The sequence below is a fragment of the Anastrepha ludens genome, chromosome 2 (assembly GCF_028408465.1).
Source record: "Anastrepha ludens isolate Willacy chromosome 2, idAnaLude1.1, whole genome shotgun sequence".
Lineage (NCBI taxonomy): Eukaryota > Metazoa > Arthropoda > Insecta > Diptera > Tephritidae > Anastrepha > Anastrepha ludens.
The window spans coordinates 119764035-119786953 of record NC_071498.1 but is presented as its reverse complement, the minus strand read 5'-3'; positions in this window follow the sequence as shown (position 1 = coordinate 119786953).

Genomic DNA, 22919 nt, shown 5'->3' with positions numbered 1-22919 from the left:
ATTGGCTCGGCTGGCCTCGTAAAATTTCAAGTAAACAAGTTTCTTAATTAAATTATGGCCAAACATTGTAGAATTGCAGTTATGGATACTTAACAGAAACTTAAACTGCTTGCGTAAATAAAATGTATGGCTTGTGCGCGCGCATTGGAGTGTTTATCTCACACGAATATGCATGCAAAAACACACTTGTGCAAATGTGTGTGTGTGTGTGTGTGTGTGTGTGTGTGTGTAACGCTATAACGGTGTGATATAAAGCGTTCGCTCGCACGGCTGCCACACAATAAAAGTTTACAACCCCACCAAGACGCACTAATACATTCACAAAATGCACACAATATATCCTGTAAACTGTTATTGTTGTTAGTGTGCCAGTTCCTGTTGCTGCTACTTTTGCCTTTGCCGTTGCAATTTCATTGTCATTGCACAGCAAGGAAAACGGGATAATAAGGGCCCATGAGCACACACACCACGCCTCATCGCATAGCTCGCTTCTCTTGTACATTTTCACATATTTCCTCATTGTATAGCAGCAAGCAGAATGCACGTGTGTGTATGTGAGCGCGTGATCAGCTTTGGCGCAAAACAAGCCTCTGTTGCTTTGGCTGCTGCGAAGCGACGGTAATGTAGCCATAGGTGTAGCAATATTATCGGCATATGAATGTCTACTCACTTCAGTTGAGCCAGCTATGTATGCAGGTATATCCACTACGTCGGGGCATATACCCGCATATAGGACTGCAGAATGTTGAGCATGAAAGTGCACTTTGTTGCAGGCGTGCAATGGATGCTGAATTTGTAGCCAAGAAAAGGTGTAGCAAAGTATTTTTTATTTTTCTCTTTTTGTATTTTTCAACTTTTTCTGCAAAGGATAAAGGCGTAATGACTTTTGTATTCCATAGCGTCCTTTATAAATATGCTCCGAATGCCTTAGCAGCAACAACACATAAAATACATTACATGTGCGCAAGTCGGGTATATGAAATGAGCGTCCATTAGAGTTAAGCCAAGAAATAGCATGCAGCCATTGACTTGCTGTGGTGAGCTAGACTGGATAGTGTGCATTTTGCATTTTACTTAACATAATTTCTAAAGTGCACACACATATGTATATATATACAACTACACGCAAACTAGTTAACTTCTCGCTCTACTAGCGGCCAAATTGGAATGAATTACTTACAAATTGTTTCAACAATATAAAAACTTTGCCAATCTCATTTGTGAACAATCGACAACACCTGTATCGTAAGATAAGCTGGCAACAAATGCAGTAAAAGTCAATAAATTTCGAAACTTGATTACCATAATTAAATTCGTTTCATAAATCTCCTAGGATATGACTTCAGTATAAATGCATTAAACTGAAAATAAAATGTTATGCAGGCAAACATATTCGCCTATATATATGTTTGTTTATATATATATGCACACTCTATGCTCCTAAAGTCGAGTCCAATTATGTGCTATGAACTTACGCAGCCCAGGCAGAGCAGCTATTGCTACCTATCGAATCAGTCTCAGCTACTTTACAAACAGACATTTGCCATTACACAGTACGCACTGCCACTCTGGCCTCTTCTTTCTCTCTCACACTCGGCCCCCTTGGTGCACGCTTGGCCTCTTGCTGATAAAATTTTCATAATTGTATTAAATCATAAATTTAAATTTGAAATCACTCGTCGAGATAAAATTAGAAAACAAGCAGCAACAGCTGCTGCTGAGGATGCGAAAAGAAGTGGGAAAAATTTGAAGCTAAAGGCGAACGCATACGCAAAATTCTAGCCTAACAGCCCATGAAAATTTTAACAAATATAGCAAGCGACATCAGTGACAGTTACTACACATACACACGCACGCATACTCGTGCACAGGCTCTAAAACATTAAAATCGAGTGTCGTCTGCCTTCCTACGAAGACTATTTGTTTGGCAAATTCAAATTCGTTTGTTCGCCTGGTTGCTACCTCCTCGTTATTGCTGTTGTTCTTGTTGTATTTTTTTTTTCGATGGCTTGCTGCAGTCGACGTTTGAAAGACAATTGCATGAGCAAACAACAAAAGCAGCAACAGAAAAACAATTAAAACAGCTGAAGTAGCAAAACTGTACGAAATTTACTAAAGACTCTTCACAAAAAAGCAAGCAACCAAATAAAAAAAATCTCATAAGAAGTGTAAAACTGGACAGAGGCAGAAGCGCAATGTGTACGAAGGGTTTTTATGCATAGTATTCCACAAAATAGAAAAATAAATACGAAAAATACAAATTTTAATAAATTAAAAATATAAGAAAATAAAAACACAAAAAAAAAGTTAAGTAAAAAAATATAAGTAAATAAAAACAAAAATTTAAATAAAAAAGGAGAAGTAAAAAAAACAAATTTTAACAAAAAAGTATAAGTAAATTAAAAATTTAAATAAAAAAGTATAGGTAAATAAAAAAAATTAAATAAAAAAGTATAAGAAATAAAAAAAAATTAAATAACAAAACAAGAAGTAAATAAAAAAACAATTAAATAAAAAAATATAAGTAAATAAAAAAATATCGGTAAATAAACAAAAATAAACAATATATATATATATAACATGTAAGTAAATAAAACCAAATAAAAGTTAATTACTATATTGCGGGCTTTCGGGAAATTTTCTTTTTCCATTCAAAAACAATATTTTCCGAAAATTTCTTAAAACATATTTTTTTTTTTGAACATTTTGAAAAAAAGTTTTAAATTTTTTAATTACAATAAATTTTTATGTTTTAAATGTTTTTTGAACATATTGTAAATTTTGGTTTTTGTTGTTATTTGTTTTTTTTTTTTGTTTTTAATAAATTAAATGTTAAACATAATTTTTAACTGATTCATAAAAAAATATAAGTGAACAAAAACAAATTTCATAAAAGATTTGAATAAATAAAATAAAAAATAAAATGAATAAATATAAAAAATAATATAAATAAATAAAAGAAAAATAGGTAGAAAAAGCGGCAGTCGGTCTCTGGACCAACTCACTTAGACCGTTGCCAATCCACTGTGATAAAAAGAATTATAAGTAAACAAAAAAAAAATGTAAATAACCAAAAATGAAAGTAAATAAGTATACATAAGTAAATAAAAAAAATATTAGTAAATAAAAAAAAGTTTCAAATAAAAAAATATAAGTAAATAAAACAATTTGCAAATGCAACATGTATCCATTTAAAACAAAAATTTTAAAATTTTTGAAAATAGAATTTATAAGGGGGGGTACAAAAAATTTTAAGTTCAAAAATGATGAGTACAAAAATGAAACTTCTCGAGTGGGCGTATTGTGCAAAGTGAACGACGATCACACGAGAGCGCTGTTTTATACCTTCAGGCATAGAGCTTTTGCTTACAGAATTCAAGCTTTTGTGGGTTAAATAACATTGTGTAGAATGTAATATATAGGACAGGTGTAGAATGTAATGCTAATCTCTATTTAGAGTGTTGCCATTCCTACAAAAGTAATGCATACTTAATGCTAAATTATACGTATGCTACAAATTAAAAAAAAAAAAATTTTCACACTTTTTCGTAGATTTTGAAAAATTTAGAATTCAAAATAAAGTTGATCCTTTTTTAATTTTTTGGTTTTTAACTTAACAGCTTTTTTTGTAACACCAGCACTTAAAAAGGTTACAATTTTATGAAAGCAGATATTCATTAAGATCAGGCTTCAAAATTTGTTATGGAATTTTTTTTTTTTTTTGTGAAAATTTATTACAGCTAATCATATACCTACGCAGCTATCGGGTAAAGTCTGAAAGCAGTTGAAAGTTTTTCTGAAAGAAATCAAATAACCACCAGGTTCGGGCAAACTTGGGCTTTTTCCCACAAAGTCAAGCTAAAGCTGAACAGATATTTTGAGACTGCCAATGCCGAAGTTTGATCGTTTGCTAATTAATAATAAAACTATGTGTCTAACGAAACTGTTCTCTAATTAATTTAAAAGAATATGAACCATGGTCAAATGCCATAAAAACACTTCTAGAAGTATATAAAGTATTTTAATAGATTACTAATCTAATAATAATAAATCATCTATTATTAGCCCGAAGACAAACAATTTTTCAATTTAAAGTAAATCTCAAATTTTTCTAGAGTTCTAGAGTTTCGAAAATAAATACTTTAGATTGTGGAATTACACGAATCGTACAAGTTTTATTCAAGTTTAACTCTCAAAATCTTACCAACTTCAGTTGAGGAAAAAAAAATGTTCTTACTAATCCTCGCTTAAAACTTCTCTACACACCTCTTACAATTCTCTTGCCCGGCTAACCCACAACGACAAATAAATGACAATTTCTTTGCTAAAAATGTTTTGGAATAACAGAAAGACACAACAGCTAGCAGCGTTTACCGCAGGCAGCAAAACCTAAAACGACAGCAGCAGCACAGCAGCACTAACAACTATAGAAAGAATAAAAACAAGCATTTCGGCTAAACAGTCATGCAAGTTTTAATTGAATTTCTTGAAAATTGAAAATTTGCTTTCTTCCATAATTTCTTGCAACAGCAAAATTTAATTGTCAGCTCAGCACTTTTGTCATACAACATTGATTGTTGTTGTAGTATGCTGTTTTAAAGCCATTTGTTGTTTGTTAAGTGGGTGCACAGGCGGTCGTTGCACTTTTTGGGTGTACAGCATGAATTGCGACAACTACATCAGCAATTTAACAAAAACAACCAACTGCTGAAAGCAAGCAAGCCAATATATGTATACACACATAAATGTGTACAAGCTATAGCAACAACAAAAAAGCTGTACAAAAAAGCCTGACTATAGCTGAACTGCCGTATATGCGAGATGTCACCGCCTTAAAGCTTCGGCAGCAAAACAGCGGCTGCCTCATCTTTAATGCCGCCAAAATTTACTCGCTTCTCTTCGCATCGAACTGTGGGTTGAGCGCAGCTGAGCTACCATTGTTTTCTTTCTTTTTGAACAACTTTTTTCCTTGTTGTTTTGCAACTTCGAAAATGTTAATAAACTTTTGCTGTTGGCGCTGAAACTTCGTGTATATGGTAGAATTCATAAATACTTATGTACGAATAGCTGTGAATATGAATGTACGAATATTTGTATGCAAACAATTTTAACCTCATCAAATATTTATCACATTGCTAACGCCGTCAACATATTTTGGCAGCAGTAAGAGCATCAGTTTGCGTACGCACACACACGTACATATATACATGCATACACACAAGCACAAAATACTTTGGCGATGTGATAACAGAAAACTTTTAAATGGCTTTCAATGTTTTGCCACTTTTGTGCGGTCGCTTTTTCCATTCATTTTTTATTTCAATTATTTTAGGTTGATTTTTGTTTTCTTTATTTTTTTTTATTACTTTTTTTACAGATATAAGTGCGAGAAATACATAAAAATTTATGCATGCATTTACATTGCGCATAAATTAAGAGGTTGCAGGTAAATGATGAAATACCCGTTTGCTGCTTTGATATCCTTTATTTTCGAATTTTTTCCTTCAGCTGGTTTAAAAAGTTGTTGTTATAATAATTATTATAATATTCAGAATTTATTGTTTAACTATTTTGCCAGTAATTCACACGCACAAATTCCTTTCGCATACCAAAAAATTGATGCTAACACCTTCTTGGTCGATTTCTGAACAACAACTCGTTTCGGAGCCAAAGCTCCAGGTTCACAACACTCTTACGCCTCTTGTGTTGATTTAGAATCATGGTGATAGATCCAAGACTCATCTATAGAATCGACGCACAAAATCCACTTTAACCTTTCGCAAATGCTCTAAATGTTTCTAAGAGAAAGTCACAATCGATTGTTTTTTGTTTCATTGTTAGCTAATGCGGCACCTATGGGCCACACAGCTTTCTGAAACCCAATACTTCAGTCAAAATATTGCTTATACCGCCCAATGAGATGCCTAGGGCTTCTACTGAATCTCTTTCAGTCATTCGACGGTTTTCCAATACCCTGTGTTTTTTCTACGATTTCTGGTGCTGTTACTCTTTTGGAACTCCTTGACGTGGAGGTGGACCATCTTCAAGGCTTGTTACACCAAGTTTAAATTCAGCAACCCATCTATCTACTGTACTAATTGATGGTGAAAAGACCTTATCCACTTTCAGCACTCGTTCATAAATTTCCTTTGCTTTTCATTGCACGATACTGGATTTTTGCATTGCTGAAAATACTAAGTCACGTCGATACTCAACGGCTTGTAAAAAAAGAATGAATGGACTGATTGAAATGAAACTTCACATGCGTCCATATGAAGAGTACACGAACATAATAAACAAATTTAGGCTAGTAGCAGCGCCCTCTCTTATCGAACCGCAAAACTTATTGAACACCAGAGCATAACGTATTTCTTCAAAGTTGCTAAAAATCTACTATTCGTGGTAAAGAGCTGCAATTCTCAATATTCAAGCCCTTTTTTCTACCTGATTGGTAATTTTTCCATTATTCCTGAAATGCTAAATGTGAATCTGTTGTCAAGTTGGCACCAGGATGTTACGTGTTCGAGATATTTCGGCTTAAAAGTGCAAGAACCTTCCAATATGATTTTATTTTACATAACATTTTTTTTTCAGACCGTAACAATATCTGAAGGCACGACTAGTTCCCTTTTAAACTCATTTTCATAAGTAAAAAAATATTTTTTTGTCTCTGATATGATTGATTTCAATTTAGAGTTTACTTACAATATCTACTCTCACTTGTTTTTTTTTAGCGTCACTTTCTACCAATCCAACAGCCGATATCTCAGAGGCAAATAAAACATTTTTAAATATCAAAATTGGTTTACCAGCAGCAGAGTGTACTTCAAGATACAGTTACGACCCAAAAAAAAAAAATTTCAAAATATATGTAAAAAAAAAATAAATAATTGGCGCGTACACTTCTGTTAGGTGTTTGGCCGAGCTCCTCCTCCTATTTGTGGTGTGCGTCTTGATGTTGTTCCACAAATGGAGGGCCCTACAGTTTCAAGCCGATTCCGAACGGCAGATATTTTTATGAGGAGCTTTTTCATGGCAGAAATACACTCGGAGGTTTGCCATTGCCTGCCGAGGGGCGACCGCTATTAGAAAAATGTTTTTATTAATTTTGCCTTCACCGAGATTCGAACTAACGACCTCTCGGTGAATTCCGAATGGTAATCACGCACCAACCCATTCGGCTACGGCGGCCGCCGTAATAATAACCTAAAATATGTACAGTAATTTTTCCGCCCAAAACAAATTTTGCTTAAACGCATCACTTATACGCCATGTTGGGCTTTTAAGCTGCGTGTATCAAAAAGTTTGTGAAAAGTTGAGTAGAGCAATAAATGAATTTTTCAGGAGCATAACCACTCATTCACTCACACACACACATATACATGCGCGTAGACATACAGAAAAGAAGTGCTATAAAAATCCATAAATTTTGGCACAATTCTCCACAGGAGCGCAATAAATGAAGTTTATGAATATATTTTCGAGTGAAGCCAAAGCGTTGCGGGAGAATTTCATGAATACACAATTTATTTGTTTTAGTGTATAATAGCCAATAAATGGAGTTTTAAGTGTACGTACACAAAAGTTATTGCATGAAATTTGAGGCGTACATCAAAATATGTATTTTTGTATAAATTTTTCTTATTATTATTTTTTAATTTATATAAATAAATTTATAAAAATAATAAATTCAGTATACCGCACCAGCTCCCTCTGGAACTTATTAATACTCATCTGTAATAGTATTTGTTTTTCAAATCCTACTGCGGACTGTGCAACTTCACAAATGTTGTAAATGCAATCATTGGTTGTTATTGCTTTTCTCCCCTCATTTGGTTTCATGCGTTTCTTGCTATTCTGTTCATGTTTTTTGTTTGTTTTTGATCATATCGCCAGCTCGTGCAATGATTGTGTAAAAGGCGTGCCCAGCCAGCAAACCAGGTGACAGACTAAAACATGGCAAACGGCAATAGAGCTATGGTATGCCATGCAATCTGGTGCTAGAAATAGGACCAGCAATTGTGGTTGGCGCTCACCCTCTTGTTGACGCACGCTTACAATAATACCTAGAACATTGGAATGTTTTGTACGCTGCGCTTGTTGCGCGTTGCATCGTCGGTATGCCATTTCATTTTCGTTTCAACACTTTTTACTTCCATATTTTTGTCATTATTCTTTACATTTGCGGTGCAATTATAGTTGCTAAAGTGAGTGTGTATATATCAGTGTATTTGTGTATGTGTGCGTGTTTGGCACGGCATTAGGTTTCATTACATTAGTGTGGGAGTATGTGAGCTCATGCGTGTGCATTTGCTTACGAACGCAGCCACTGAATGGTTACGGCTTGTACGTACATATAAATGTAGTTTTGGCTACGTTAGCATATTTTTCACTTTCATAAGTCACGTGAATGCAGTGACATGTAAAATTACTTAATCCAATTATTTGCATATTTTGAATTCATTCATTATAATAATTTAAAAAATCCGATATATGTATTATGTAATTTTTCAAAATTCAAAACTTTTTGCAGTGTATACTTCTAGAACGTCCACTGGGTTCGTGAGTGACTGCTATGCTGTTCATTACATGCTCGATGCCCATTGTAGACATGAAGCATTAAAATTTCCTCTTCACTTAAAGTTTTCTTCTTCTAAAGAAGGCAATGGCAAGCCTTCGAATGGTATTTCTGCCATAACGGAGCATCTCATAAAACCCTTTCCCATTCAAAGGCGACATAATACAGTGGCCCCCTTCCATTTATGAGAATGCGTTAAGATGTGCACCACAATTTAGAGAGGATGTGAAGCATACGAATTGGAGCTCTCGATTTTCTTCGCACATTTTTGAACAGCCCGAGCAAATGGGCAATGATGCTCATTATTCGAAACTGTTCGAGTATGAGCTCGATTATATCGAACTTTTTCGAGTAATTTGAGCAGTACTTTTAATACGTTGACTTTAAAAAAAACTTAAAAACCTAAAACTGTAAAACTTAAAACAAATTTATACCCGAACAAATATTTGAGCAGTTGAGCAATGAATGAGTATCGAGCAGCTTGGTAAGCTGGAAGGTAGCTGGAGAGATGTCATATTTTTTGGGTTAAATCTTAAAGCACATAAAATGAGTGTCACAATTTTCGACCACACGATAGCTCCAAAGTAGAACAATATGTTAGAAAAGTTCGCGTTTGAAGTCATTTCGACTAAACCATGTTCTGTAAACGAAGAAAATAAAGATTACCAAAATTCTACTCTATCTGTATCAAACTTTTAGAAAATTTAGTGAAATTTTTTCTCTTATGTTTTTATAACTATTTTTATTTATTTATTTTTTTTTCTTTGTTTTTAATATTTTTTTATTATTAATTATAATTTTTGTTCTATTAATTACTCTTTTTTATTTATTATTTTTTTTTGGGCTATTTTTTATTTATGAAATTTTTTTTATTTAATATATCTTTAATTTTTTTATTTAATTTTATGTTTATTTATTTTTCACTATTGTATTATTTTTATTAAATATTATTATTTACTTTTATTAGTTATACGAGTATATATTTTTAGTAATTCCTATTTTGTGTTTTATTATTAGTTTTTATTATTTTTTTTTTTTTGTACTAAAATTTTTTTATTAGATATAATATTTTTTTTATATAACTTTCATTTTGCTTGTTATTCTTTCTTTATTATTATTTTATTTTTTATTGATTTTTTTTTTTTTTTTTGTTAATTATTATTTTTTTTATTACTTTTTATTTATTATTCATTAGTTTTTCCATTTGTAATTTTGTTTTTATTTACTACTCGTATTGTATTTTTTTCTATAATTATTTTTGTTTTATGTTTTCCACATTTTTAGACAATATATTGAAACTATACCATATGTTCGCGTTGAGCTTTCAACTCGTATTGTGAGGTTTGTAGTAAAATTTTATGGCAAATAGTTTCGAGTTACATTTTAATCCATTAAAACTCTTTGCAATGAGCATTCCCTCCCCTTTCCGACAGAAGAGAAAAAATACCTATCAAATTAGTAGTTGGAGGGTTACAATGGCCCAAAAAACATTGCCCGTTATTTTTGACATAGCACTGCGGAACACATCATTTATCTAGAATGTACAGTTCATATAGTTCCATCTACCGATTAACCAAAAGAATGCGCAAACAGGTGGAAACTACGAAAGATGTTATGCAAGGTGCTGCAAAATTTATAATCCATTTGACTTATAATTCTAAAAAACCTCGCCTGCATATTTACATATTCCTATTCAGAGGTCACTGTAGCAGAATGGGTTGGTGCATAACTACCAGGTTCGAATTCTCGGTTATGAATCACCAAATAATAGACCAAGTGTTCCTACAAAGGTGACGTACAATTACTCATCATTGAATTACTCTTTTACTAAATAAAGCATTATTGATTTTGATTGTTTGTCTAGCTTAAAAATGTCAAATATGATTGACGTATGCCGCAATTTGCAAAAATGAGAAATAAATTTTAGTTTTAATTTTGCGCCACCTTGTAGCTAAGTAGTAGTATTATTGCATTGAATCGCAAAGCTATTAAACTCAAAAAACACCAAAAAAAGTTCACTCTTGCACAAAAGCTTAAATATTTTTTTTATTTTATTTTAGCAAACACGCAAACTAAATAAGCTTGTATGAGTCACACTCTTTACACCCGTTTTTAATAAAACATTCATTATGCATATTTAAATTTTATTGAAACTTTTCATTTTCATGCCACCCGCTATACACCCACAGTTATTCATAAATTCATAAATTCATTCTTTCATTTTCATTCATTCATTCATAAATTCCTTGCTCATTCTTGGTTTTATCCCTTTCAATTTTTCATTCATTCACTATCTCCCAAATTTACTTACATTGAATGCCACGTTGCGTAATTTTACCATAGCATTTCAAACATTTTCTACTTTTCCACTTCGGTGACATTAAAAAATTATTATTTGAAAATAATCGCCATTATTTCATTCTTTGCTGTGTTGCGCCAAAGCCAAAAATTATACATAAATTAACATAGCAACGAATATTTAATTGCGCTTATAGAGAAGCAAAGGGTGCTGCTGTTTTGCTTGTCCTTTCTTCACTTTTGTCTGCTATTTTCCAAAAATTTCAGCATGCGCGCCTTTGAATTTTGAGCTGCATGTCAACGTTGGTGAGTTCACCAAGCTGAGCTCATTACATGCTGTAGCGCATCCTTCCGTTTTCCGGAGCACTCAGCTCATGCTGAACTACAAAAGCATATTTTTGCTTTGTTTAGCAGTTTTATTACAGATATGTCTTCTGCTTTCTTTGTTTTTTTTTTTGGATGGTTCTTGCTCTTTGCTTGCTATCTGCTGTCATGGCAATTGTAGTCGTCGCCATTTTTGCCGCTGCTGCTCTTAGCATAATTACCCGCATTAGCATAAATTTGAATTTTAACTCTCTCCCGTCCCGTTGTATACTCGAATAGCAGCAAGGCGCTTCTACATTTAAAAAAAAAAGGTCCCTTTCTCCCCCTCTTTTTCTGCATTCACACACACTTCATACCCTTAGACCCTTTTCACTTTTCGCTTACGCTTAAAAATGCTATTTATCATTCGCTTGTTCTACTGCCGGTGCTGCCCACGCTTGCACGCCACTTGAGAGCACACCCACTAGAACTTGCCACCAACATTGCAACACTCTAGCATTGTCTTTGCCTCAATTTCTTTGCTTCTAATTAGACACAAAGGGCTGAAAGTTTTCAGCAAATAACTGAAAGCATTTCTGGTTTTTCTTTCTTCATTTTTTGTTGTTTTTTTGCCTAAGCAAATGGTATGCACTGCCTTGAGGCGTGTAAGCGGGTCAAAAACTCTAGATGACACTTTAGAAGCTCAACACGCTCAACCTCAATGCGAGGAAAAAATAGAAAAGGAAAGAAATTTACGGTCTATAGCTAGTTAGTGGAAAGCAAAAAGGAGATGCCAGTGAGTGAGTGGCTACCCAGCAGTGCAAAAAATCAAAGGTGAACAAAGTTAGTTTGTGTAAAATGCGGGTGGATAGGTGTGAGCACAAACTCTTAAACACAAAATGCAAATGTAAAATGCAAATCATGCACAACTTATAATGCAAAAAAAAAAAAAAGAAAACAAAGAAAAAAACTGAACAAACGGATAAGAAACGAAGAACAACAAAAATGTGTGTGTATTACCTAAAGGTGGAGTGACAAACGTCTCGTTACGCTGCAACTATGTTTGGCACAAGTATGCAAATGCTCGTACTGCGCTGCATAGCACGTGTAACCACGAACAACAACAACAACAACAACAGCAACTGCAAACGCACAAAAAGCAGTACACAAAAAAGTTGTAGTACAAAATGTTGCAGTGCTCATATTTTATGTGAATTTTATGGGTTAAGCGAAACAAAGCAACCTTGTCAATGGGCCTGCCGGTCGACTGTCTGTCTCCCTAGTGTATCTGTTGCTAAGTGACAGTTGTCGCTTATATCCCACACACACACACAGACACATGTACTTTTTAGATGTAAAATTTACTGCATTCCTGCCATTGTAGTCAACGTGTGGCCTTCAGGCTTGAACCCATTGCAGCCTCTGCATGTCGAAATTGTCATTATGTTTCTTCGCAAGTAGCAGCAGCTGTCGATGCGTTGCTGCTGCAGTTTGTCTTGCGGCAAAGTGGCGGCACTTCACTGCTGCGCACACATATGCATACTCATTCATAGCTAAAAAAAAAATTTTGAATATATGTATGTATACACACATATCACATGCATGCATGCACGTGATTTTCGCCAACACATTAATTATGGATGGACGCGTAGGTTGCAGCGTTTCACCGCTTCAACGCCTGCCGCTACTCTCATAACGCTCAACATTCAGCACTCAACACTCGGCACGTTTTTGTGCTTTGGCATTTTTAATGCGGTTCCACTTAAAATTGCAATTTTAATTAGAATCGTCCTCGAGCTGGCTGTGCTGCTTATGAGTAGGTAGTAGAAGAAAGAGTAGACTCGTCAGCAGCGGTTGGAAAAGCAGAAACTGCAGTGCTGTATTGTTAAAATTTTAATGCCAATTTAATGGAGCTGTCTGCTATGATTTGTATTTCGGCATTCCTATACAATCCACCACCTGCTCTTAAGTGGCAAAGGGGGACAAAGGAGCATATGCGTAATTATAATTTGCTACTGTACTGAAATTTCACATTCACATGCAAACGTGTTAATCCATTGTAACTACTTATGTACACATATGAATAGACAATAAATAGGGTGCCTATCGAACAGAAAAAAAATGCAAAGCCTTACTCCGTTTTTATGCAAAAAAATATCTGTGTTTATAAAATTTTATATAAATTTTTAGTTTAAAGTTTTTACATATTTTATGAATGAAAGCGAAAAACGAAATGATAAATAAAATTTCCTGTTTTCACATCACTACCAATGATCGAAAAAATTAAATTACTTTGAAAACCAATTTCCTCATTTTTTCTCACTTTATGAGAAGTAATCTTTTGTAGATCTTTTTTAAATGATTCACAGATCACGACGAATCAGCAAAGAACTGGAATTTCAAATATCTACTCCCTCATATTTTATTTTTTCATGAAAAATAATATTTCCTATTTTCATGGATTTTTTAATTAATTGATTTTTTTAATGAAATTTCTGCTATATTTTTATAGCCGCAAGTCAGACTTGTTAGCTATTAATTTATTAGATTAATATTTAAAATAATTCAATCTAAAATAAAATTAGAATTTATATACTTCTTCATTATTTTCCTTTATATAGGAAATTATCTGTCCCATTTTCGTATATTTTTTTATGAATTAGAGGTTGCGACAAGTCAGCAAAAAAATTAGATTCAATAAAATAATTTTAAATTTTTTTCTATTATATTTGTATAGCAGCAGGTCAGACTTGTTAATTCATAAAAAATAATGTTTCCTATTTTAAAAAATTTTGTTTATAATTTTTTCTTTTTTATAAATGAATTACAGGCCGCAACGAGTCAGAAAAAGAACCTTTTTTTTTTGTTTTTGAGAAATAATTTTCCTATTATAATTTTTATAGAATCCGGCACAACTGATGTTTTGTATTTATTAATTTATTACAAAGAAATTTACATATGTATTATTACATTTCAGGCACTGCCTTGGCTCCAAGACAGATTAAAGTAGTAGTAGCAATATATATATTTTTCTTCTTTGCTTTTGGTCCCCGGAATGTAAAAATCTATATTCAAAGATTGATAGGTTAGAGCAATTTATACACAATTTGAAAATTTAGCGAACAAAAAATAGCAAAAATCAACTCAGCTGCTCCACTGCTACTAACAGCTCAATGTGGCCTTATGGACACCAAAAATTTTGTTTTCATAAGAAACAATTTTTGTTTTCATAAGAAACAATTTTAAATTACTCTAAGGAAAAATATTAAAAAAATATATATAAATAGTATTTTACATAGGAAATAATTTTAATTTAAAAAAATATATATAAATAAATCTATAAAAAAATGTATTATATTGTATAATTTAAGTTTGTAAACTGAAAATTCATAATTTCCACGCTAAAATTACCCGTCATGATTTCTAAACCAAATAACAACAAAAAAAAATTAAGTAAAAAACATTAGGTAAACAACAATATTTTGAGAAGAGTTGAAAAAAGCTTGAGAATAAAGTTTTGAAATTTCGCTTTTGCTTTGTACCCTAATGAACACTTATACTCACGCAGCTCACCGCCATCTCTCACATATACATAAATATATAATATTTATTTGAAATAATTGCGCGAAAATTAATTTTTCGTCATTTCAAAGCGCTACACTTCTACTCTAATTAGCAGTAATTGGCTCACAAAAACACAGACATATGACAACATATTGACATACACCCTCTGTTACAAACAAAACCCGAATACAATAGACACTCTGGACAGATCTTTTGGTTTTTTAGTCGCCTTCCAGCTACTGAATTGATTTTTCGAAAAGCCAAGGAATCAGTCAATTTAGTTGAAATGATTAGTAGAAGTGATGTTTTTTTATTATTGCTATTAATATTATTTTATTTATTTTTTTTTATTATTATTATCTTTGTTTTGCTACTTAGAGATATAAAACAATGCCAAACGACGGCACGATACATTTTTCATTTATAAAAAGTTGTGGTTTTTTTTCGAATATAAGGCATTCGCTGCGTACATTTGCATGACCCTTCAACGCATCACACTCTCGAGGGAGCACAGTGTTGCCCGTAATTAAATAATTATACTTGTGACAGCATTTGTGCTTCTCATGGCATTGCGTGCTATCGAGTACAACCTAAATAAATAATATTAATTGAAAAAGGCAGGTACAACTTTTTTCTGAACTTTATTTTGGCGCTATTGCAATTTCCTAATTTATCCTCAATTTAGTTTTTGAATACAAATAAACATACAATTCTAAAATTAACTGTAACTTTTTCTCAATATACATTAGCAATTCCCGTTCGTCGATTCACCACTTCTCCACTCACTCTCTTCTAAGCGAAAAATTTGTATGTGAAAGGAAACGCGTGACTTTGTTTAGAGTCGTTTAGCTCAAAAACTACATGCTTAGGTCAGTGCTTCCAAGTGGAGATATTTGTTTAAATAAATTTTTTGCACACTTTTAGGCGGGATGCTTTAAACAGCAATGGTACTACCTTACAGTTTGTCAAAACGAACATAATGTAGAGCTGCTCATAACACGGCAAACAAACTGTTCTGTAAAGAAGTGGTCGGCTCTTAGCGGTACTATCAAGCGTTTAAGGGGTTTAAGAAAGAAATTGGACTGTGTTGCATGCCTGCTTGCCTAATGCATATCACCGCCACGCGTGATAACATTTTCGAAGCATTACTAAAAATTCTCAATATTTTTGTAGTGAGTCTTCACACTTGCTATAGGTTTTTTCGCATTAACCCTTTCAGTGCCATTTTGAGCCTCAGGCTTATTGAATATTGCATTTTTACTGTAAATAGCTGAAGAGTTCTATATGTTTATTGTTACATGCTTTAAAGTTAAACAATTTCAAACATTTTTTGAAATAATTTAATTCATTTTTTTGCCAATATATTCCCATATCCATCCCAACATAGTCCCAATTTAAGACACTTGTTTTGTAAGCCAATGCAAAGCCGCGAAAGGACTAAGAGCGCCTAAATTCAAATGAACGTTTTTTTTTTTTTTTTGAGTAAAATTGCACAAAATAACACATTATTTGATTTAGCGGCATTTTCAATAAAAAATAAATTTTTAAAATTTGAGATCCTAGTTTGAGCTCGGCTTGGCGTCTTATGTAGGATTCTCGGGAACGCTGTTCTCGATATAAAAATTTAAATTGTTAAGTTTTTTGCTTTTTTTTATTCAATTTAATAAAAAAATTAAATTATTTAAAATTAAATTGAATAAGAAGAAATTGGGCTCGCAATTTCCCTACCGGTTAGTTTTTTTATTTAAGTATTATAACTTTTTGCTGTTAGCTAAACCGATAGATATACTGCAGAATAGTTTCCACCCAAAAGCTAATTTTTTTACTTTTTTATTCTGTATCTTTATTTTATTTTTATTTTCTTTTTCTAACACATAGTGAAAAGTTGCTAATTCAATATTCTTTCAAGCGGTAACTTTTAATTGTCAGGGCACCAATCATTGCCATACCCTTTAACTTATAACCGGAAGCAAATCGAACTCCTCAAAAAATGTTTTTTTTTATAATCTTTAAAATCGAAACAAACTTTTTCTATTTATTTTTTTCTTTATTTTTTTTTTTATTTTTCATTTATTATTTTTGTTTTTATGTTATTATTATTATTTTTTATATCTCTTTTTTTATTTTTTTTTATGTTCTTCTAATTATTTTTTAAATTATTATTATTTTTTTTATTTTTTATAAAATAATTATTATTATTTTATTTATTTATTTATTTATTATTATTGTTTCTTTTTAAATACTTAGTCTACATTTCAAATTTCAAAATTGAAAATTTTATCAAGCAGTCATTTTTAAATGTCAGGACATCATCAATTGCCATTTGCTTTAACCAAAAACAGGAAAAAAATCGGACTCTTAAAAACATGTGTTTTTTCATAATCTTTCGAATCGAATATCTTGAAAACGATTGAGTTTTCAACATCATCTCATATAATCAAATTAATCAGAAATTACCAAAAGGACCTAAAATTTCCACTGTTAAAGCAGAGCAGCATTTTAAAACTAAATAAATTACAATTTACAAAGGCGAGAATATTGATTATCATTATTATTATTATTATAATTAGCGCCTATGTAGAAATAAATCAGTCCTCTTATATTACATTTTATTTGCCCAAAAAGCGAGACTCATTTCGGTCCATAATGTCAACGTATTACATTTTGATTATCTTTGCAAATAGTCTCAGCTTCATGAAAATACAAAGCGTAACATCAAAACAATCCTGCTAGGCTTCAGGACTTCAGAGCAAAAAAATTAAATTAATTTTGCATCTTTCCAAAGCTGATTTTACTTTGCCTTGGTCTGAGATAATTTTGTTTAACAATGTAATCAAATAGCTATAAACACAAACTTATGCTCACTCATAAAGGCGGCTTCATAAACAATATTTTACTCGTTTATTTATACCATTTTTGTAGTATACCAAATTAGCATTAGCGCTGTGTGGCTTGGAAGTTACATAAAAGCCCATACATAAAAATTTACCCATGATAACAAAATTGGTTATTTCATTTCCTTTCTACACTTTGTATGTGTGTGTGTATTTTTTGGTTAATTTCCTATTCATCTTTTTAAATCCGCAGAAAGTTCAATAAACTTAACCCTTGACGGAAAGTTTTCGGCATTAACCTTCAGCTAAAAGGCAAAAAAATTGGGTCCAAACTTTAAACAACAAAAAGACGGCAGGAAATCTTAACCTTTTTTTGTCGTTTTTTTTCGACTAAAGGCAGATCACATAAAATAAATAAACGCAAGAAATAAGAGCGACTTGCCATTAGCGGTAAAGCCAATAACAAACTTCTGAATTTAATTCAATATTCCTGGCCGCAGGCGAAATCTGGCTGCATGGCTTCGAAAATGAAATACAATTAGGTTAAAGCCACAATATGCAGCCACGAACTAGCTAGCCATATAACCATGTTATACTGGCAATGAGCGCCGGCTATTCGAGCTTGAATGTTTGCGTTTGTTTGTGTGGGTGATGAGGACAAATTTTATAATCGAAATAGAATTAACTCAATTTGGAAAAAGTGTTGCTGGCCAGCTAAATGTCTGCTTTAGTATATTTTTCTGTGGGATTTTTATTTTTATCTGTTTTATTTTTTTAATATTTTTTTATGCATACTTTTTATTTTATTGCTTAAAACCGAGACTCCAGTTCCATCGCCAACTACATAGCAAAACGGAAAAAATGTATCAAATTGGCCTTCGACACAGTTTTCACTCCACACACACACATACCCGTGTTTGAGCGCGTTTTTTCGTGTTTTTTGCTACCCCTTGACACTTTTCACTCGCTCTGCTTCTTCTCGGTGTGCAATCCAGGCAGCAACGTAGCGAAAACTTTTTCTTTTAAATTATAAATTTTCGCGCGCTAATTTTTTCTCCACCGTTTACTTTTTTTTCCTTTCATGGAGTGAGAAAAAGCGGAAAACTTTTGCGGTCGCATATTCAAATTTTCAAAAGTGCCCATATACATATAAAAGTACACTGGGATATGCGGTGTAAGGGAGTGTGTGCATGGGGCTGTTGCTTGTACAGTTGGGTGTTTATTCATTACTTGTTTGCTGTTTTAATTGCATTATTACCAGCAATAGTGGCAACAAAAAAACACGAAGGAGAAAAAAGTAACTGAAAACTATAAAACAAAAAAACAAAAATAAAGGAAAACTTTGTGCTTGCAAACACCTAAACGCCTTTTAGTGACGAACTAAAAATTGTTGCATACTTCTAGGGAGAAATGTTAGAGTTAAAAAGATTAGCATATTATTGGATTAGTACTCGTATTTAATATGTAAAGAATGCTCATTTCGAGCTGTGGTTCTGCTAGGGTACAGGGTCTTTGAATACCTAAATTGTTGTTTAGTGCTTCATTTTGACAGCTGTCACAGATCGGTTGCGTCTCTCTTGGCATGCCTACAAATATAATTATGTACGTTGTGCAAAAATTTACTTAACTCAATATCATCACAGAATCACAGTTTGGTGTGAGCCATTACTACCGTTACAAGTCGCCTCCACGTCACTCAGTCTTCTGCCTTTCTTTTGACATCAGATGTGCCCCTAGTTCGTATGTATTTTTCTATATCATCTCTCTTCTATTGCCTTATGGATTTAATGGACTGAGTTCTAAAAATGTATCACTCGAAAAGTGCGCACAGTAATTGGATGTATTTTGAAAACTTTTATTGACCTATTGTTGAGGGTATGGATATTGACGACATATGTGGATGGTGGGCCATGCCACACCACCAACGTAGCATTCAATTTATTACAAAGCAAATTCGCAGTAGGAGTAATTTGACAATATTTTACAGGTTACGCGATTTAAAGTCTGTTTACTATTTTCTGAAAGGATATCTCAAATACAGAGTTTATGTGAATAAACCAGCAATAGTTCAGAACTGAAAACCGCATTCAGTGTGAAATTACCAAAATTGAGGCTCTGCTAAATCAAGGCTAAATCAGACATTTCAACAAAAAACTGTACATCTGTACTGCAAAATATCATTTATCAGTCAAAAAATGTAAAACTCCTAGCACAACATTCATTAATAAACAAATATATAAACTTTTCATTCTAAATACAAGGTGGCGCAAAATTAATCATCCAATTTGGTTTTTGATTAACTTTTTTTTTTAAATAAAGAAAATTGATTTTGAATGATGGAAATTGCTTGTCTATTTGGATACTGCAGCTGTCTAACTTTATAAGTGTCAAATATGACTGACGTAAGACGCTATTTGCAAAAATTATTATAAATCTTCCGAGAGAGTAATTAATTTTGCGGCGCCTTTCAATTACTTAGGTAACAAACAAATTGCTTTGGCCAATGCGGCCAAGTATAAATAGGGATATTTTTTTATTATGTTCTTGGCCACACGGCTACATCAAAAAGCGAGTGGCAGCTAGTGGACTAATCTGATCACATGCAAAACAGCAAAGTTATGTGTAGAGCTAACGACAAAAAACAGACTCAATTCGTACTTACGCTCTCGCGAAATGACTGCAGATCTATCATAGGTATGCTGATGGATCATAATCCAATGGCTTCACATACGTACAAGATAGGGATTGCTAACACGGACAAATGCAGGATATGCAGAGAGGATGTTGAGGAAACTTTAGAACACCTTCTGTGCATTTGTCCGGCATTATTAAAAACGCGTTTAAAATGCCTGGGGGCAGTCCCACTGTTTGAGGGTCTAGAGGACGTCTTAAAAGTGGACCTTCCTGCTCTGCTTGGATTCGCCAAAAGCGTTGACATCCTACATGATGTTTACTTTCAGTATTCATAGAGGTCGGTCTTCATCTGGTATCGCTACCCATCGGTATCGCTTAATGCCAACCAGGCTAAGCAAACCTAACCTTAGCCAGTATTGCCAAATTATTTTTATTATAATCTTGCCTAGTGCTGCCAAGTATAGACAGGGATATTTTTTTGTTACATTTTGCATACTTTCAGATGGAATGCAATGAAATTATTTAAGAGTTTATCAAAACGAAAATAATGCATGCCATCAAATCATATTAATGTTACACCTATTTTTGAATATCAGTTGTGATTATTTTACGCAAATAAGAAGAAGTTGTTATATTCCATAAATTTGTATTTAATCCATGAAAATGTCATTCACTTTTATTTGAATTTAGGGTTTATTCAATTTTTTTCGGTTTTTTTTTTTTTTTGTTAAAATGGAAATCCTTTTTTTTTTTGCTACTATTTATTAAGCTTAATATGCATATTATGCATTTAAAATATGAATGCATTAATTGAACAAATTAATAAGTGTCCTTCTTATTTTTTTCCTGTTTCATTTTTTATTTGGTTTGCTTAATTTTCCACTCAATACGTTTTTTGCTTAGCTGCTTCTGTTTTTAATTTTTTAGACCTTTGTTGTCAATTGCAACAAACCATCTATGTGGGCATCCACATAAGAGCATATACATATATCAGTTTCTATATGCATTTAAGTAGATTTAATAACTTTGCATAATTTATGCATTAAAAATTAATTAAGTTTATTATGTTGACATGCAAATCAAATATTACGCAGCGCACCGATGAGGCATTTGCGTAATACGCATACCCATACATGCATGCTCGAACTTCAACACATGTGCATGAATGTACACATATATACATACACACATGTAGAATTATTGAAGCGAGCGTATAGGTCTGTTCAAAGAAGTAACTTACATTTTTGTGTACTAAACTAAATTAGCCTCATTCTGGTGCACAATAATGCGGCACATGAAAAAAAGTTGTTTTTGAGAGTGCATTAGGCGAGAATACAATAGAAAAATTAAGGAAACAAAGAGAATTTTAGAAATATGGGAGTTTTTCACCGTGCGGAAGAATGTCTTTATTTCTAAGTGACATGTATCGATGCAATTAGACGAAAAAGTATTAGTATAGAAACATATTTTGTGCGATTTTATTCATAATAAATTTTTAGAATAATTTAAGTAAAATCCCAATCAATGAATTTTTTTTTAAGTGAAAACTTCTTTAGAATCGTTGGGAGTGATTTGAGACTCGATGAAACGAAAAAGCGACACTAAAAAGAGACATACATACGTATAGTCTTATAGTATATAGCCTGCAAGAGAATGAGATAGAACACAGTTATACAGCGTTCCCTATTCTCCGTCTCCTCTTTGTGCGGTGCTTCGTAGCCTATCCACTCTTGGCTACGAAGCGTTATATGTTGATATATGTATATGTGTGTGGCTGCGTACTCCTGAGCCACGCTAGTATAGTGAGTATTGTAGTATGTATACTACACTGCCTATTACTTGCTTTGGTGTTTAATTCAAGCGTCATACGTATGTATGTTTGTATGTATGCTATGCGGTGAGCGAGAAGGCATTATGTATACCTATACTACACTACCTAATACTTGCTTATGTTGTGTGTATGTGAGTACGTCTGTGTAATATACGCGTTACGACGCTCATAATAGCAACCGCGTGTGCTGTATTGCGTCCGTATTTTTATATTCGTAAATATTTTCATTTTTAAATATTTACCGCAATTATGCCGAAAAATAATGCAGAAAAGTGTCGTGAATATCGACAGAAAAAAAAAACAAAAAGAAAATAAAAAATGCACGCCGAAAAACATTACGAAATGCGCAACCTAGTGTTTCTATTGTGCATAACAATGCATCCACTGTGCAAAATAGTGAAAACGATCATCGTAAGTACTTTAATATTTTCTAATCAACAAATTTTTGTGTTTATGCTCATATGCTCTCTCAGTTTGTTTTACGGAAGGTTTCACTTCTATCGCGTCTAACCGTTACACTGGTATTTTTTTATTATAAAGACACCACATTCTGACAAGTGATATCTATTGGGTTGTTCGGAAAGTAATTGCGGTTTTTTGTGGGTATATCGAGCTTCTAGGTTAAACCCAGGCCTTTCAGGTGGTCATAAACAGTTGAATTCGATAAATTTAACCTCTCACCGATCGCTGGTTTGCATCAACGAATGCCTTTATCGCGTCTTTATTAGCTTCAACCGGCCTTCTAGAACGTGGTGCATCTTCGAAATCCAAATTGCCGGATCGAAATTTTGCAAACCACTTCTGGCACTGGCGTATTGTCAACACATCTTCTCCATACACATCGTTTAATTTCTTTCTGGCTTGAACAGTATTTTTA